The 19,234-nt window shown below is 53.5% G+C and overlaps 1 long non-coding RNA gene across 1 annotated transcript; it reads right to left on the reverse strand.

Moving 5' to 3' along the window:
* Positions 1 to 7,343: 7,343 nt before the first annotated feature.
* On the reverse strand, positions 7,344 to 10,664 carry LOC126037582 (uncharacterized). The gene is made up of 3 exons (XR_007505757.1): positions 10,555 to 10,664; positions 7,877 to 8,225; positions 7,344 to 7,505 (listed from the first exon to the last, which is right to left on the reverse strand). It is a non-coding gene; the product is annotated as an uncharacterized LOC126037582 (long non-coding RNA).
* Positions 10,665 to 19,234: the final 8,570 nt, after the last annotated feature.

Here is a 19,234-nt window from a genome sequence, read left to right on the forward strand (position 1 = left end):
CAACGAGGCTTCCTATGTTTGGGTGCCTCCTGTCTGACGATGCTCTGGGCTACTTTCTCTTCCTGGCAGCAACAGGAATAAGTTGCTCTCATACCTACCAGCTTCTGACAGAGAAAGAGGATGATCTCGTTCTTGCCTGCTAGGACCAGGGGTGGCAATAACGCAGTCTGCCGAGACTGGAAGGGGATGCCTTGGAGGCGGAAACACGCGGGTGTTCATTACTCCTGGGCACTCGGAATCACGGGAGGAGATGATGCCGAAGGGCCTGATCCGATTCACAAACTGACGCACCTTAGGACTGAAAAGGCTTCTCCTTCCACTAACTTACTTTTCTCTGCAACAACAGCCTCAGGAGAGTAACTTCTCCGTAACCCTTTACACTACAGCAACTACAATACTTAATCCTAATGTACCTTACAAGAAAACTACTGCGGTCTTCTCTACTAGAGGGCCAACGCTGCTGCGCCTGTAAGGAGCGCTTTACGTTTTATTAACCTTTTGAAACAACGCACTAGCTTTCCTTGCAATCGCATTACGTGGGCTTCCTGGGACTTTATATATGCACGTTCGTTTTCTCTGGCTAAATCTGATTTGGAACGCAGGGGTGGCCATCTGAAAACACTGCAAAACATTCTTTTTACATACATCAGTTCTCTGGTGAAGGCAACAACTGAGGAGGATCTTCAGCTAATGTAAAACTGCGAAGCTCAGAGGAGTCGTACTCCAGCTAAAGATCTGCGCACTACTAGGCAGGAATGTCAAATTAAGCAATGCCCAACAGATACAAGTCATTGGACCTTTTCTTTTACAAGTAGGAAAGAAAGGGTACACAGAAAGATAGTGGTCTGTAGAAAATGCATGTAAATCATCAAGATTTCCAAGGATTACTCGAATCGCTTCCTGGAGAGGCCAAAACAAGAAAGGAAGGAAGAATATTAACAAGATAGCCACAATCCCACCGCCAAGTACAGTTTTCAGGCTTGGGAAAAAAAAATAACATTACAGTTTGCAGGAGTCATGGAAGAGCAGGTTCCAGATATTTTGCTTTTCCTCCTCCCCTTCTTCCCCCTGCTCCCTCCCATCACCTTAGAGCACGCTGCCCTAACAGATTCACAGAAACTGAAGTGAACGAATATCTTAACCCTGAATTAACATAGAAGCAATACTATGGAGAGTGGAGGTGTGCTTTTAAATTTAACAAGTTCTACATTTAAGAAGCCTCCTCCTTGCCAGCACAACACATGCAGTATTGACCTGTTTCAAAAATAAACATATTCCCCTTTTTCGGAATATTGACCCAATTCAGTTACAAAGGAACTGTAATTCAGCCCCAACAAACTCCTGCTTTATAAACGGGAAACTTTTTCTAGGAATACCTTTCAGTATTTTCAAAATTGAAACAGAAAGAGAAATTAACCAATAATTTTCTGTATCAGTTACAATCAGCACATTTTCTTCAATAATATTTGCAATGCTACTACTGTACTCTGAAGATTTGTTTCAACTTAACTAACAGGAGCATTTTTAAACAGGCAGTATATTGGTCTCATTTCCTCGGGAACGGCAGGGGCTTTCTTCTGTCTCAGGAAGAAGATGACAACAACAGAACTCATCAGCTGTCACCAAGCTTGGCCACAAAGTAATGGCGTCATTAAAAGAACGTCCCCTGGCTTCCACAGCTTCCCAACTATTAACTACATCTTTTGTAAGCCAGCTTCTCAAAAGTTGTTCACTGCCAGGTATCGGCCAACAATAAAATCCACAGAGAGAGAAAGTCTCAAAGGAAAGCTGAACCCATTCATAAGTAAACAAATGCCGCACAAGTGTCACTTGGAAATAAGGAAATAGGGTGGAGTGTAAGGAATTATGGCATGCAAGTGTTCTCTGGTATATGGTCTGGCAGGCAGCCATTCTCATATCCTCCACATTCAGGGGCCCCAGCCAGAACTCGGTCAGAGATGAGAACTCTCCTTCCTCTTCAGAAAGGCCCTCTCCTCGCTTAATATGGAACAAGTTAATGAAAGGAGTTACACAGCGCGCCACAGCAGAAGGACAGATATCACCCACCCAAGACTCACGCTGTGGTCATGAAGCCTTCATGAATCACCAGGGACACAAAAGTACGATTCAGGAAGGGACGCTGAAGAGGGTGGAAAGAATGGAAGAAAGCAAGGGGCGATGACAGGCTGCCAAACTCAAACAAATGCAGTGCTCTCTGTACCATCAGGAGATCAAACACCTGCAGGCTGCTCAGAAACGTACGCACACTACTGGCAGCACTGTCCAAAGGGATTACGCTGAGGGAAAGAGCTTGGTCACAGACAAGAGCAACATTTCAAGCATCTTCTGAACACCACACGACACCACAAGACAGACAACACACCTTCCTCTCCAAAATCAACACAGAGAACAAAACAAGGAGGAAGGTTAATCCTCCTAGATCTGACGCTATTCCAGCAGAATGCTAATAAGCAAAGCTAAAGAAACAACTGCGTTTCAATTCATCCCAAAATAAAGTCATGCAGCAGAATTTCAAAGACTCGGCCTACTTCTCCAAAGGAAAAAGGAGACTAGTGTGGCACGAGATTTAATGCAGCTTCAGGTCTGGAGACAGCCTAATTGGCGTGGTGTTCATAGCACAGTCTCTTCAATTCTGCAGCAGCTAACAACAGTCACTTCCAGAGTAAAGCCAGGCCCTGGCAATGCCTGTGCACATCTCATTGCCAAAGCAAATTCACTCACACTCATAAAACCACTCTCTAGGCAGAGGCTTGAGTCATTGCCTATGGCATTTTAGCCCTGCTGCAACCTCACTGGCATGAAAACAGCCCTTTCGGGATGCCACGACACTGTTCTGTTCCTCTGATGCAGGGATACTTTCCTGGCTCAAAAGGATCTCAGTCCTAGTTTCTGCACGGGTGCCACCACCTGAAAAGAGACTTAACCTCAACAGTTCAGAACATTTTCCAAAAGCCTCTGAGGGCATCAACCTTGAACTGCTGTCTGATGATGATCACACCCTTGCAACAACATACACAGGGAGCCAGATTATGCTGAGCCACGGCTTTTTTATTAATACTCATGAATACTATCATTATTCATTTTTTATCAGAGGCTGAGACACCAACAACAACTCATAAAGTTTCAGACCAAGTTTGAGCCCTACAGAACACTCCTTCAGCAGGACCCAATCTAGAGGCACCTGCTTAAAAATACAACCCTTAAACCTAAGCAGCTCCAGCTCCTTTTTCAGAGCACCTCAAACTTCTGGAATTATTACAGATCGCAGCCTCCGGCAATTCCCAGTCCCCTCTCAAACTAAAAGCTCCAGAGCTCCTCGACTGAGCTGGTCAAGGTTTTGCCCACTCACAGAAGCACTTGCCCATCATCTCTGTCTGCCTGCCTGACTAGCAGACACAAGCAGATTCCTCCAGGGCAACACCCTCAGGGAAAGTCTCTTTTTCACTTCTAAAGGACCATCCTCCTCACTTGTTTTACATCTTCCCCAGCTGACCAGGCTGCTCAGCACCCTGTGCTTTAGTTACTTTGCTGGCTGCTAACTCAAACTTCCCATTGCAGCCTTACCACACAACTGTTACCTCCCACAACCTTCCTATTCATTGTCCCCTGCACACCCAAAGGCCGCTTTCCTTTCTCTGCCTTGCATGCCAGCAGTACCACAGACTAAAACACTCTCCCTTCACTCTCCTTTCTCAGGCTTGACACTACAGTGCCTTCTAGAAACTGAGAGCAGCAGTTATCCTAAAAGGCCTGCTCAGCCCCTCTGCCTGCAGCAGAGGCATGCTCTTCTTTCCAAACAACAGGACAGGTTTGTCACAAAGACGTCGGAAAGAGGAGTGGCAGCGCAAGGGGAACCTCGTGAAAGAAAAAATCCCAAGAGCACAACAAACAACTGCTGCCACTGAGAGTTTCCAAAGACTCTTTCCACATCCACACTTGAGCGCCAGACTGCCAGGCCAGCAAAAGGCACATTGCTACCAGCAGACAGCCCAAGAAAGAAGGACATACTTTGCGTACAGAGCTCCACGGCTGTGCTGGTTTTGACTGGCAGAGAGTTAATTTTCCCCACAGTAGCTTGCACGGGGCTACGTTTTGGATTTGTGCTGAAAGCAGTGCTTACACAGCATCAAGGCCTTTTCTGCCCCTCACCCCACCCCACCAGGGAGTCGGCTGCGGGTGCACAAGAAGCTAGGGGGGGCACAAAACTGGGACAGCTGACCCCAACTGACCCAAGGGATATTCCAGACCACAGGATGTCACGCTCAGCAATATAACTGGGGGAAGAAGGAGGAAGGGGGGACATGCCCAAGTAACTGTTAGGCATGATGGAACCCTGCTTTCCTGCAAACTAAACACCTGCCAGACAATGGGAAGCAGTGACTGAATTCCTGACTTGGCTTTGCTCGCGTGCACAGCTTTTACTTGTTAAACCATCTTTATCCCAACACGCGAGTTGATTCACCCTTCCGATCCTCTCCCTCCTCCCACTGCGGGGCAGCGAGCGAGCGGCCGTGCAGGGCTTAGCTGCCGGCTGGGGTTAAACCACTACAGAGGCTCGAGAGCTTCTCAGCTGAACGCTTTAAACAACATTTCAAAACACCGTCAGTAAAACCAGCCTCTTTTCCCACTGAAGCACGAAACCCACGCACGGCACTGGAACAGGAGCGCTTTTTACAGCTCCCATTACTCCCATTACACTCCCGTGCAAGCGCAGTAGCCCCTCGGAAGCGACCGCTTTCACGGTCAGTGAAAGAGGGCAGGAAAAGAGCAGCCCCCCCAGTCCCGTCCGAATTGAGGGTCTCCTAGGAACCTAGGAACCTCCTGGTTTCAGGCAACCGACAGGTAGGTACCTGCTGTCGAGGACGTCCTCCGTTCTCCCAGCCGAGGGAAGGAAGCAGCAGAGCCAACGGGACGCGACTGCTCTGGAAACGCCACTGCCGACCTCCCTGAAGCTCCCTCCAGGGCCTCTTGCCCCGGGGGCTGCCAAGAACGCCCGGGCAGGACTGTGTCGCAGCCCGCCACCCATGCCAGGCTGGGAGGGAGGGAGGGAGACCCCCGGCGGCTGCGGGTCCCTTCCCTGCGGGGACAGCCGGCAGAAACTCCTTTCTCTCCACACACAGCCGCACGTCTCCGCGGTGCCCGCCGGCCTCCGCTGGACAGCCACCAGCGGCAGGCAGTCCCCTGCTGCCCCCGCAGCCCCGGGGGCGGCAGGGAGGGGCCGGGGCTGGCCGGGCCTGCGGGGGGAAGGCCGGGACCCGGCGCCCCGGCCTGCCGCGAGGGGAGATGCCGCCGCCACCGCCGCCACCGCCGCCGCCGCCGCCTCAGCCCCGCTGCCGGCCTGCGAGGCCCCCGGGCAGCCTCGGCGCTGGCGACCGCCGGGCAGCCCACCGCTCCACGGACGGGGAGGAGCCCCCGCCACGGCCACCGGCCCCGCTTCGCCCGCCACCCGCCCTTGCCTCAGGCGGGGCCGGGCCGGGGCTGCGGCCGGAACGGAGCCGAGGGCAGCCGAGCGCAAACGAGAGGAGCCGAACCGAGCCGAGCCCAGCCGAGAGGAGCCGAGCCCAGCCGAAGGGAGCCGAACAGAAACGAGATGAGCCGAAGGGAGCCGAGCCCGGCCCGGAGCCCTCTGCTCCAGCTCCCCACGCTGCTCGGCACTGGCTGCTGCTGCTGCTGCGCTGCAGAGGCAGCTGCATTTTGGGGCTTGGAGCGCTTGGGGTTCCAGCGTGAGCCCGAAGCATCAGAGGAGTTGGCCTGTACCTCGTGGCAGGTCTTGCAGCTGCTTTCAGGGGGGTCTGGGCTCTGCCCAGGCCTCTCGAGTCAACGTTGACTCTGGTGCCTAATGACAGTCTGCTGGCAGTGGCCCTGGTAGCTCAGCCCTTTCTCTCCCCAGTTGCGATGATGTCAGCAAAAAAGGACTGTGGTGGTTTCAGCCCAGCTGGCGACCAAGCACCACGAGGCTGCTCGCTCGCTCACTCCCCCGTGGCTTTGTCCCCGCAGCAGCTGCAGCTGCAGCTGCAGCAGGATCGCGCCGCTTTCCATCCCCAGGGTGCGGGGCAGGGCTGCCCAAAGGGAGCCCGAGGGGTCGCGGGCCGAGACCAGCGGAGAGCCGCCAGGGAAACCGCCGCCTCCGTCCATCGCACGGACGGGAGCCGCAGCAGCCGGAGAATGCTCCCGAGTCGTGCCGCTCCCAGGGCAAGCCCAGGCACCGCTTCACGCGTGGGACGGGACGTGCCGTCCCGAGAGCGGGGCTAGCGGTCAGGATGCTGACCAAGCAGGAGCTCTCCTTCAGCGGGTCCCGGGACATCCCTGCTGAGCTCAGCCGAATCCTCCTCGCTGGGCAGCAGCTGGCAGGACAAAGAAACCCGGGTGGGCGCAGGACAGAGACACGGCGAGAGCGACCTGCCCTTCCCGGGAAAGAGGAGTCAGCCACGGCTCTCCCGGGACTGATGCCCCATGCCCACCCGTGCCTTTGCACCAAACAGGCTGGAAAAGGTCCCTGGCTGCCGACCCCAAACGCGCTCCCCCGCAGGAGCTCCCCGGACCCTGCTCGGGGCACCAGGGCTGGGCTCAGGAAGGAGTTTTTTTCCCCCGGGCAGATTGGCACAGCTCCCGGGGGGAGTTTCCCCTTCCTCTGCAGCACTGAGCACAGCCCCTTGCCGGGGTCCTCGGGGCCATTTCTGGCCAGCGAGTCCCTGCTGTTGCAGGAGCAGGAGTCCAGCTGTGCCCTCCAGCCCTCTGCCTCTCTTGGCAGGGGAACCTCACGCACCTCCACGTCTCCAAGTCACCTGCAAAACAAGGAGCCTCAAGGAAGCCAACTTTGCCCTGGTGCTTTTAAGCTGGCACACTGCCGTGGGGAGAAGAGAAAGCCGGGGGGTTTCTTATCTATCTATCTATCTATCAATCTATCATCTATCTATCCCTGCTGGGAGGGAATGAAGATGAGGGAGCCAGGCTCTTCTCAAGAGTGCCCAGTGAGAGCACCAGCGGCAACAGGCACAAATTAAAACACATGATATGCTCCAGCTGCACATGAGAAAACAACTTTTTCCTGTCAACGTGGTCAAACACTGGCACAGGTTGCCCAGGGAGTTTGCGGAGTCTCCGTCCTTGGCGATGTTCAAAACCCAAGGGCACATTGTCCCGGGCAACCTGCTCTAGGTGAGCCTGCTTGAGCAGGCAGGTTGGACCAGAGGAACTCTACAGGTCCCTTCCAACCTCCACCCTCCTGTGTGAGTCCGTGCTTTGGTTTCACTCCTAAAGCACCTGAACTCAGCCCTGATGCCTGCGGGAAAGGATGCTGGGACAAGGCAAGATCCCAGACTCCTCCCCGAGGACTCATCACAAAAACCCATCTACCTACTCCAGAATATCGTATGGCAGACACACTCAGAAGAGAGAAAAGATCCTTTTATTGCAAACATCAACTGCGGCGGGGGGCGGGCCTGGGAGTCACAGGGCTTCAGCCAGTAACAGGGAAACGGCACCTACAACGACAGAGTCAGAGAGCACTGATAAACCCATGAAGGCAGGAATAGGCATGACTCGCTTCCCCTTTCTTTAGGGAACACCGTTGACGAGGAATTGTTCATAGCCCAGAAGAGAGAGCTATGGCTGGCATCAACCAGGGCACGGCTCTGGCGCCTTATGCCCACGGGAAATGCCCTTAGAGACCTGCATGCATGCACAGATGCACAGGGCCCCTGTGCCACGCAGCAGGGCTCGATGGGGAGCCCCTGGGGAGCGGCCATGGAGTTATTTCCAAGCCCCGCGCAGCACCGTCCCTTGCCAGCAGGTCGGACTGACTTGCAGCAGCGCTGAGAGTTGGGAAAGATGGGCAGCAGAGCCTGGTACACACCTGGGCTTCCTGAACTGCTGGACCTTCCTGCATCTTTTCACCGGTCCGTCCCCAAAAACGTTTTCTCTCTTCCTCCTCCTCTTTTCTGCGTGTCTGTCACTCTTCTCTCCCCAGACCTGTTTTCTCTTTCGTTTTTTCTTTTTCTCCTTGTCCTGGGGAGAGCCTGCAAACCTTTTCATCCCACAGCGGTATGAGGTAGGGAAAGGCACGACCCACTGGAGTCGGTTCTGATTTTAACCAAAGCGAGCTCGTTTTACCATCTTTCCTCTGACAGGTTTGCCAGCTCTTCTGGGCGCACCAGGGGCTCTGCCGCGCTCTCAGGGGTGGTTGGAGCCAAAGCAACGGGTACCTACAACAGAAATGAATTAGAATTAGAATTCTAATTAGAATTATAATTCTAACTTAGAATTCTTCAGAGCTCTTTTCTTTCATCATTTCATGCGCTTATAAGCGACTGTAATGCCACCTGCACGTGCTTTGCAGACAGTCTATTTATCACAGGCAATCCAAAAGCACCTGTACCGTTGCTTTAATAAAGTGCGCTGCTCATTAATCTAGTCGTGATAGTTCGTTCGTGCAATCAAACTCCCTAAGTCTGGTCATTCTCGTGCATTGAAGACAGCTAAGCCGAGAGTACAGTGCGCTATTAAGGGCATCCCTCATTGTGATAGCTCAGCATATTGAACGCGACCGCCCTTAGAGCGTCGAATTGGACATCGCTCAGAAAGAAATTAAACCTAGCCGTCCCCAGCCCCTCTGACATCTGAGGATAAGCTGGAATGCAAGGCAGTTTATTTTCTGCCAAACTTCTGGACTCAGTAACGCCACACAGCCCGCGGGGCTGGCACCCCAAAGGCCTTCCTCCCAAGGATGCTGGGCCGAGGGGCGGCAGGCAGCGCTGCGCACAGGGGGCCCCCTCACCCCCCACCCCATGTCACAATGCCACCACCCGGCAACGCAGCAGTCACAATGCCCCGGGGCACTATAAAAGGGGCAGCCTCCCCTGTCCCACTGCCAGTCTGCCTGGCAGGCGGCCCAGACACATCCCAGAGGAAGTCCGTGAGGAGCCGCTGGAATTCCTTGCCCAGTGCTGAGGGAGGAAGACCAGAGGCTGGACCAGGCTGCTAGAGACATGAAGAACCACCAAGCCCTGGAGGTGCCCGAGGCCATCAGGCTTGTTTGCATGGAGAGCTGTGGCAAGACCAAGGGAATGTCTTCTTGAGGAGCACTGCAGAGCTCGCCGTCCTCACTCCCTGCAGAACCAGTGGCAGCAGCCGTAAGAAGTGGGATGCAGAGATGTTGCCAGGGCTCCCAGTGCTTTGGAGCACCCGCTGGTGGCCCAAAGGCGCGGGAAGGATTCTTGCCCCCAAGGTCAATCAGGCCGGGGGCACTTGGCCACTCTTGGAAGCCCCAAGATGGCTCCAGGTTCAGGGAGAACAGGGCTTGGGCATCCTCTGGGGGGCCTGACCGGCCTGCGGGACCAGGAGGCAGGTCTTGCTCACACGTGCTCAGGGAATAGCCGATTGCCAGCTCTGGGGTCAGGAAGGAATTTTACCCTGGCGCAGATTGGCACTGGGCCCCAGGAGTTTTTGCCTTCCTCTGCAGCACTGAGCAGGACCACTTGTCAGGCCTCCTCCGCTCCGTTTTGGCTAGGTTACTGCCTGCTGCTCGTGCAAGATCTCAGGTAGCAGCCCCAGACTCCTAAAAGGAAACTACCCTTGAGATTTTTCTTTTTTTGGAGCAAGCTCGCCCCTTTGGGATGCACCTGTGTCTCCTCCCAGGCATCTCCAGAGCCTTTTGGCCTCTTCATAGGTATCTTTTCTTAGGATCTAAGGTCTGAAAAGCAGACGCGAAAAGATTCTGGGAGATGCCTGGGAGGACTCTCAGGTCGATCCTGGAGGACAGCTTCCTGCAAAAGAGAAGAATGATCTAGGGTAGCCTCGTTAGACAAGTCTGGGGCTGCTACCTGGGATCTCCGGTCCTTATAAGAAAAGGCCAAAAGACTCTAGGAGACGTCTGGAAGGAATCACAGGGGCTCCCGGAGGGCAGAGGCTCCTCCAAAAAAGAAAAAACGTCAACGGTAGCTTCCTTGGAGGAGTCTGGGGCTTCTACCTGACACCTTAGGTAGGTAAAGCAGAGGACAGAAGACTGTGGGGGATGCCTGGGAGGAGTCTCAGGTGGCTGTCGGAGTTGAGAGATTTCTCTACAGGAGAACAAAAATGTCTCGAGCTACTTACTTGGAGGAGTCTGGGGCAGGTAGCTGGGATCTCCGGTCCCGAACGCAGAGGTCAAAACATTCTGGGATGACGCCTGGGAGGAGTCTTGGGTCGATCCCGGAGAAGAGAGATTCCTGCAAAAGAAAAGAATCATCTAGGGTAGCCTCATTAGACAAGTCTGGGGCTGCTACCTGGGATCTCCGGTCGTTATAAGAAAAGGCCAAAAGACTCTAGCAGACATCTGGAAGGAATCACAGGGGATCCCGGAGGGCAGAGCTTCCTCCAAAAAAGAAAAAAACCTCAACGGTAGCTTCCTTGGAGGAGTCTGGGGCTTCTACCTGACCCCTAGGTAGGTAAAGCAGAGGACAGAAGACTGTGGGAGATGCCTGGGAGGAGTCTCAGGTGCCTGTCGGAGTTGAGAAATTTCTCTACAGGAGAACAAAAATGTCTCGAGCTGCTTACTTGGAGGACTCTGGGGCAGGTAGCTGGGATCTCCGGTCCCGAAAGCAGAGGTCAAAACGTTCTGGGATGACGCCTGGGAGGAGTCTTGGGTCGATCCCGGAGAAGAGAGCTTCCTGCAAAAGAGAAGAATCATCTAGGGTAGCCTCATTAGACAAGTCTGGGGCTGCTACCTGGGATCTCCGGTCCTTATAAGAAAAGGCCAAAAGACGCTAGGAGACGTCTGGAAGGAATCACAGGGGATCCCAGAGGGCACAGGCTCCTCCAAAAAAGAAAAAACCTCAACGGTAGCTTCCTTGGAGGAGTCTGGGGCTTCTACCTGACCCCTTAGGTAGGTAAAGCAGAGGACAGAAGACTGTGGGAGATGCCTAGGAGGAGTCTCAGGTGGCTGTCGGAGTTGAGAGATTTCTCTACAGGAGAACAAAAATGTCTCGAGCTACTTACTTGGAGGAGTCTGGGGCAGGTAGATGGGATCTCCGGTCCTGAACACAGATGTCAAAACGTTCTGGGATGACGCCTGGGAGGAGTCTTGGGTCGATCCCGGAGAAGAGAGCTTCCTGCAAAAGAGAAGAATCATCTAGGGTAGCCTCATTAGACAAGTCTGGGGCTGCTACATGGGATCTCCGGTCGTTATAAGAAAAGGCCAAAAGACTCTAGGAGACATCTGGAAGGAATCACAGGGGATCCCGGAGGGCAGAGCTTCCACCAAAAAAGAAAAAAGCCTCAACGGTAGCTTCCTTGGAGGAGTCTGGGGCTTCTACCTGACCCCTTAGGTAGGTAAAGCAGAGGACAGAAGACTGTGGGAGATGCCTGGGAGGAGTCTCAGGTGCCTGTCGGAGTTGAGAGATTTCTCTACAGGAGAACAAAAATGTCTCGAGCTGCTTACTTGGAGGAGTCTGGGGCAGGTAGCTGGGATCTCCGGTCCCGAAAGCAGAGGTCAAAACGTTCTGGGATGACGCCTGGGAGGAGTCTTGGGTCGATCCCGGAGAAGAGAGCTTCCTGCAAAAGAGAAGAATCATCTAGGGTAGCCTCAGTAGACAAGTCTGGGGCTGCTACCTGGGATCTCCGGTCCTTATAAGAAAAGGCCAAAAGACGCTAGGAGACGTCTGGAAGGAATCACAGGGAATCCCGGAGGTCAGAGGCTACTCCAAAAAAAAAGAAAAAAGCCTCAACGGTAGATTCCTTGGAGGAGTCTGGGGCTTCAACCTGACCCCTTAGGTAGGTAAAGCAGAAGACAGAAGACTGTGGGAGATGCCTGGGAGGAGTCTCAGGTGCCTGTCGGAGTTGAGAGATTTCTCTACAGGAGAACAAAAATGTCTCGAGCTACTTACTTGGGGGAGTCTGGGGCAGGTAGATGGGATCTCCGGTCCCGAACGCAGAGGTCAAAACGTTCTGGGATGACGCCTGGGAGGAGTCTTGGGTCGATCCCGGAGAAGAGAGCTTCCTGCAAAAGAGAAGAATCATCTAGGGCAGCCTCATTAGACAAGTCTGGGGCTGCTACCTGGGATCTCCGGTCCTTATAAGAAAAGGCCAAAAGACGCTAGGAGACGTCTGGAAGGAATCACAGGGAATCCTGGAGGTCAGAGGCTACTCCAAAAAAAAGAAAAAAACGTCAACGGTAGCTTCCTTGGAGGAGTCTGGGGCTTCTACCTGACCCCTTAGGTAGGTAAAGCAGAAGACAGAAGACTGTGGGAGATGCCTGGGAGGAGTCTCAGGTGCCTGTCGGAGTTGAGAGATTTCTCTACAGGAGAACAAAAATGTCTCCAGCTACTTACTTGGGGGAGTCTGGGGCAGGTAGATGGGATCTCCGGTCCCGAACGCAGAGGTCAAAACGTTCTGGGATGACGCCTGGGAGGAGTCTTGGGTCGATCCCGGAGAAGAGAGCTTCCTGCAAAAGAGAAGAATTATCTAGGGTAGCCTCATTTGACAAGTCTGGGGCTGCTACCTGGGATCTCCGGTCCTTATGAGACAAGGCCAAAAGACGCTAGGAGACGTCTGGAAGGAATCACAGGGGATCCCGGAGGTCAGAGGCTCCTCCAAAAAAAAGAAAAAAACCTCAACGGTAGTTTCCTTGGAGGAGTCTGGGGCTTCTACCTGACCCCTTAGGTAGGTAAAGCAGAGGACAGAAGACTGTGGGAGATGCCTGGGAGGAGTCTCAGGTGGCTGTCGGAGTTGAGAGATTTCTCTACAGGAGAACAAAAATGTCTCGAGCTACTTACTTGGAGGAGTCTGGGGCAGGTAGATGGGATCTCCGGTCCCGAACACAGATGTCAAAACGTTCTGGGATGACGCCTGGGAGGAGTCTTGGGTCGATCCCGGAGAAGAGAGCTTCCTGCAAAAGAGAAGAATCATCTAGGGTAGCCTCATTAGACAAGTCTGGGGCTGCTACCTGGGATCTCCGGTCCTTATAAGAAAAGGCCAAAAGACTCTAGGAGACGTCTGGAAGGAATCACAGGGAATCCCGGAGGTCAGAGGCTACTCCAAAAAAAAGAAAAAAACGTCAACGGTAGCTTCCTTGGAGGAGTCTGGGGCTTCTACCTGACCCCTTAGGTAGGTAAAGCAGAAGACAGAAGACTGTGGGAGATGCCTGGGAGGAGTCTCAGGTGGCTGTCGGAGTTGAGAGATTTCTCTACAGGAGAACAAAAATGTCTCGAGCTACTTACTTGGGGGAGTCTGGGGCAGGTAGATGGGATCTCCGGTCCCGAACGCAGAGGTCAAAACGTTCTGGGATGACGCATGGGAGGAGTCTTGCGTCGATCCCGGAGAAGAGAGCTTCCTGCAAAAGAGAAGAATCATCTAGGGTAGCCTCATTAGACAAGTCTGGGGCTGCTACCTGGGATCTCCGGTCCTTATAAGAAAAGCCCAAAAGACGCTAGGAGACGTCTGGAAGGAATCACAGGGAATCCCGGAGGGCAGAGGTTCCTCCAAAAAAGAAAAAAGCCTCAACGGTAGCTTCCTTGGAGGAGTCTGGGGCTTCTACCTGACCCCTTAGGTAGGTAAAGCAGAGGACAGAAGACTGTGGGAGATGCCTAGGAGGAGTCTCATGTGGCTGTGGGAGTTGAGAGATTTCTCTACAAGAGAACAAAAATGTCTCGAGCTACTTACTTGGAGGTGTCTGGGGCAGGTAGATGGGATCTCCGGTCCCGAACACAGAGGTCAAAACGTTCTGGGATGACGCCTGGAAGGAGTCTTGGGTCGATCCCGGAGAAGAGAGCTTCCTGCAAAAGAGAAGAATCATCTAGGGTAGCCTCATTAGACAAGTCTGGGGCTGCTACCTGGGATCTCCGGTCCTTATAAGAAAAGCCCAAAAGACGCTAGGAGACGTCTGGAAGGAATCACAGGGAATCCCGGAGGGCAGAGGCTCCTAGAAAAAAAGAAAAAAACCTCAACGGTAGCTTCCTTGGAGGAGTCTGGGGCTTCTACCTGACCCCTTAGGTAGGTAAAGCAGAGGACAGAAGACTGTGGGAGATGCCTGGGAGGAGTCTCAGCTGGCTGTCGGAGTTGAGAGATTTCTCTACAGGAGAACAAAAATGTCTCGAGCTACTTACTTGGAGGAGTCTGGGGCAGGTAGCTGGGATCTCCGGTCCCGAAAGCAGAGGTCAAAACGTTCTGGGATGACGCCTGGGAGGAGTCTTGGGTCGATCCCAGAGAAGAGAGCTTCCTGCAAAAGAGAAGAATCATCTAGGGTAGCCTCATTAGACAAGTCTGGGGCTGCTACCTGGGATCTCCGGTCCTTATAAGAAAAGGCCAAAAGACTCTAGGAGACGTCTGGAAGGAATCACAGGGAATCCCGGAGGGCAGAGGTTCCTCCAAAAAAGAAAAAAGCCTCAACGGTAGCTTCCTTGGAGGAGTCTGGGGCTTCTACCTGACCCCTTAGGTAGGTAAAGCAGAGGACAGAAGACTGTGGGAGATGCCTGGGAGGAGTCTCAGGTGGCTGTCGGAGTTGAGAGATTTCTCTACAGGAGAACAAAAATGTCTCGAGCTACTTACTTGGAGGAGTCTGGGGCAGGTAGATGGGATCTCCGGTCCCGAACGCAGAGGTCAAAACATTCTGGGATGACGCCTGGGAGGAGTCTTGGGTCGATCCCAGAGAAGAGAGCTTCCTGCAAAAGAGAAGAATCATCTAGGGTAGCCTCATTAGACAAGTCTGGGGCTGCTACCTGGGATCTCCGGTCCTTATAAGAAAAGCCCAAAAGATGCTAGGAGACGTCTGGAAGGAATCACAGGGAATCCCGGAGGGCAGAGGTTCCTCGAAAAAAAAAAAACCTCAACGGTAGCTTCCTTGGAGGAGTCTGGGGCTTCTACCTGACCCCTTAGGTAGGTAAAGCAGAGGACAGAAGACTGTGGGAGATGCCTGGGAGGAGTCTCAGGTGCCTGTCGGAGTTGAGAGATTTCTCTACAGGAGAACAAAAATGTCTCGAGCTACTTACTTGGAGGAGTCTGGGGCAGGTAGCTGGGATCTCCGGTCCCGAACGCAGAGGTCAAAACATTCTGGGATGACACCTGGGAGGACTCTTGGGTCGATCCCGGAGAAGAGAGCTTCCTGCAAAAGAGAAGAATCATCTAGGGTAGCCTCATTAAACAATTCTGGGGCTGCTACCTGGGATCTCCGGTCCTTATAAGAAAAGGCCAAAAGACTCTAGGAGACGTCTGGAAGGAATCACAGGGAATCCCGGAGGGCAGAGGTTCCTCCAAAAAAGAAAAAAGCCTCAACGGTAGCTTCCTTGGAGGAGTCTGGGGCTTCTACCTGACCCCTTAGGTAGGTAAAGCAGAGGACAGAAGACTGTGGGAGATGCCTGGGAGGAGTCTCAGGTGGCTGTCGGAGTTGAAACATTTCTCTACAGGAGAACAAAAATGTCTCGAGCTACTTACTTGGAGGAGTCTGGGGCAGGTAGCTGGGATCTCCGGTCCCAAACGCAGAGGTCAAAACATTCTGGGATGACGCCTGGGAGGAGTCTTGGGTTGATCCCGGAGAAGAGAGCTTCCTGCAAAAGAGAAGAATCATCTAGGGTAGCCTCATTAGACAAGTCTGGGGCTGCTACCTGGGATCTCCGGTCCTTATAAGAAAAGGCCAAAAGACGCTAGGAGACGTCTGGAAGGAATCACAGGGAATCCCGGAGGTCAGAGGCTACTCCAAAAAAAAGAAAAAAAGGTCAACGGTAGCTTCCTTGGAGGAGTCTGGGGCTTCTACCTGACCCCTTAGGTAGGTAAAGAAGAAGACAGAAGACTGTGGGAGATGCCTGGGAGGAGTCTCAGCTGGCTGTCGGAGTTGAGAGATTTCTCTACAGGAGAACAAAAATGTCTCGAGCTACTTACTTGGGGGAGTCTGGGGCAGGTAGCTGGGATCTCCGGTCCCGAACGCAGATGTCAAAACGTTCTGGGATGACGCCTGGGAGGAGTCTTGGGTCGATCCCGGAGAAGAGAGCTTCCTGCAAAAGAGAAGAATCATCTAGGGTAGCCTCATTAAACAATTCTGGGGCTGCTACCTGGGATCTCCGGTCCTTATAAGAAAAGGCCAAAAGACTCTAGGAGACGTCTGGAAGGAATCACAGGGAATCCCGGAGGGCAGAGGTTCCTCCAAAAAAGAAAAAAGCCTCAACGGTAGCTTCCTTGGAGGAGTCTGGGGCTTCTACCTGAGCCCTTAGGTAGGTAAAGCAGAGGACAGAAGACTGTGGGAGATGCCTGGGAGGAGTCTCAGGTGGCTGTCGGAGTTGAGAGATTTCTCTACAGGAGAACAAAAATGTCTCGAGCTACTTACTTGGAGGAGTCTGGGGCAGGTAGATGGGATCTCCGGTCCCGAACGCAGAGGTCAAAACATTCTGGGATGACGCCTGGGAGGAGTCTTGGGTCGATCCCAGAGAAGAGAGCTTCCTGCATGTATTGGTTTTGTTTGGCAAGGTTTTGGTAGCGGGGGCGGTTTACAGGGGTGGCTTCTGTAAGAAACTGCTGGAAGCTTCCCCTGTGTTCGAGAGAGAGCGAGCCCATATTAGCCGGCTCTGAGACGGACCCGCCGCCGGCCAAGGCCGAGCCAATCAGTGATAGTGGTAACGCCTCTGTGATAACATTTTTAAGAAGGAAAAAAGTTGGGACGGAGAGAAACTGCCGCCGGAGTGAGGAGTGAGAACATGTAAGAGAAACAAGCCTGCGGACACCAAGGTCAGTGAAGAAGGAGGGGGAGGAGATGCTCCAGGCGCCGGAGCGAAGATTCCCCTGCAGCCCGTGGGGAAGACCCTGGTGAGGCAGGCTGTCCCCCTGCAGTCCAGGGAGGTCCACGGTGGAGCAGATCTCCACCTGTAGCCCGGGGAGAGAGGACCCCACGCCGGAGCAGGTGGGTTCCCGAAGGAGGCTGTGACCCCGTGGGAACCCCGCGCTGGAGCAGGCTCCTGGCAGGACCTGCGGATCTGTGGAGAGAGGAGCCCACGGAGCAGGCTTTCTGGCAGGACTTGTGACCCCGTGGGGGACCCGCGCTGGAGCAGTGTGCTCCTGAAGGACTGCACACCGTGGAATGGACCCATGCTGGAGCAGTTCGTGAAGAACTGCAGCCCGTGGGAATGGCCCACGTTGGAGGAGTTCGTGGAGGACTGTCTCCCGTGGGTGGGACCCCATGCTGGAGCAGGGGAAGAGTGTGATCAGCCCTCGTCCTGAGGAGGTGAAGCGGCAGAAAATAACGTGTGATGACCATAAACCCCATCCCTGTCCCCCTGTGCCGCTGGGGGGGCTTGGTGGTGAAATCCGGGAGGGTAGTTGTGCCTGGGAAGAACGGAGGGGTGGTGGGAAGGTGTTCTGAGATTTCATTTTACTTCTCATTACCTTGCTCTGGTTGATTTGTAATAAATTGAGTATGTTTTGCAAATTGAGTCTGTTTTGCCCGTGACGGTAATAGTGAATGATCTCTCCTGTCCTTATCTCGACCCGCGAGCCTTTTGTTATATTTTTCTCTCCCCTATCCAGCTGAGGATGGGGGAGTGATAGAATGGCTTTGGTGGGCACCTGGTGTTCAGCCAGGGTCAACCCATCACAGTCTTTTTGGTGGAGAATGCGGGCAATGTGAGGAATTTGAGATAAGGATAGTGACTGAGAGAGGTAACGGGCAAAACATGGACTGAACGCAGCTAGAGAGTTAAGAGCTGCTTGATAAGTGGGGAATCTTTATTGTTGTAATTGTGGTGAAGGGATGAGGGGTGGATTGTGTGTGTAAATTGTCCACTTTTGTCAGTTTTGTGATGATATTATTTTGATTTTGGTGTGGGGAATTATTTTTGTGATGTGAGTGAAGACTTTGTGTGATGAATGTGGATTTTAATGATAGTTCTTAAAAATGTGATGCACAGAGGCGAGGGGTGGAATGTATTGGTTTTGTTTGGCAAGGTTTTGGTAGCGGGGGCGGTTTACAGGGGTGGCTTCTGTAAGAAACTGCTGGAAGCTTCCCCTGTGTTCGAGAGAGAGCGAGCCCATATTAGCCGGCTCTGAGACGGACCCGCCGCCGGCCAAGGCCGAGCCAATCAGTGATAGTGGTAACGCCTCTGTGATAACATTTTTAAGAAGGAAAAAAGTTGGGACGGAGAGAAACTGCCGCCGGAGTGAGGAGTGAGAACATGTAAGAGAAACAAGCCTGCGGACACCAAGGTCAGTGAAGAAGGAGGGGGAGGAGATGCTCCAGGCGCCGGAGCGAAGATTCCCCTGCAGCCCGTGGGGAAGACCCTGGTGAGGCAGGCTGTCCCCCTGCAGTCCAGGGAGGTCCACGGTGGAGCAGATCTCCACCTGTAGCCCGGGGAGAGAGGACCCCACGCCGGAGCAGGTGGGTTCCCGAAGGAGGCTGTGACCCCGTGGGAACCCCGCGCTGGAGCAGGCTCCTGGCAGGACCTGCGGATCTGTGGAGAGAGGAGCCCACGGAGCAGGCTTTCTGGCAGGACTTGTGACCCCGTGGGGGACCCGCGCTGGAGCAGTGTGCTCCTGAAGGACTGCACACCGTGGAATGGACCCATGCTGGAGCAGTTCGTGAAGAACTGCAGCCCGTGGGAATGGCCCACGTTGGAGGAGTTCGTGGAGGACTGTCTCCCGTGGGTGGGACCCCACGCTGGAGCAGGGGAAGAGTGTGATCAGCCCTCGTCCTGAGGAGGTGAAGCGGCAGAAAATAACGTGTGATGACCATAAACCCCATCCCTGTCCCCCTGTGCCGCTGGGGGGGCTTGGTGGTGAAATCCGGGAGGGTAGTTGTGCCTGGGAAGAACGGAGGGGTGGTGGGAAGGTGTTCTGAGATTTCATTTTACTTCTCATTACCTTGCTCTGGTTGATTTGTAATAAATTGAGTATGTTTTGCAAATTGAGTCTGTTTTGCCCGTGACGGTAATAGTGAATGATCTCTCCTGTCCTTATCTCGACCCGCGAGCCTTTTGTTATATTTTTCTCTCCCCTATCCAGCTGAGGATGGGGGAGTGATAGAATGGCTTTGGTGGGCACCTGGTGTTCAGCCAGGGTCAACCCATCACACTGCAAAAGAGAAGAATCATCTAGGGTAGCCTCATTAGACAAGTCTGGGGCTGCTACCTGGGATCTCCGGTCCTTATAAGAAAAGCCCAAAAGACGCTAGGAGACGTCTGGAAGGAATCACAGGGAATCCCGGAGGTCAGAGGCTCCTCGAAAAAAAGAAAAAAACCTCAACGGTAGCTTCTTTGGAGGAGTC

Source organism: Accipiter gentilis, chromosome 4 (assembly GCF_929443795.1).
Source record: "Accipiter gentilis chromosome 4, bAccGen1.1, whole genome shotgun sequence".
In the NCBI taxonomy this organism is placed as follows: Eukaryota; Metazoa; Chordata; class Aves; order Accipitriformes; family Accipitridae; genus Astur; species Astur gentilis.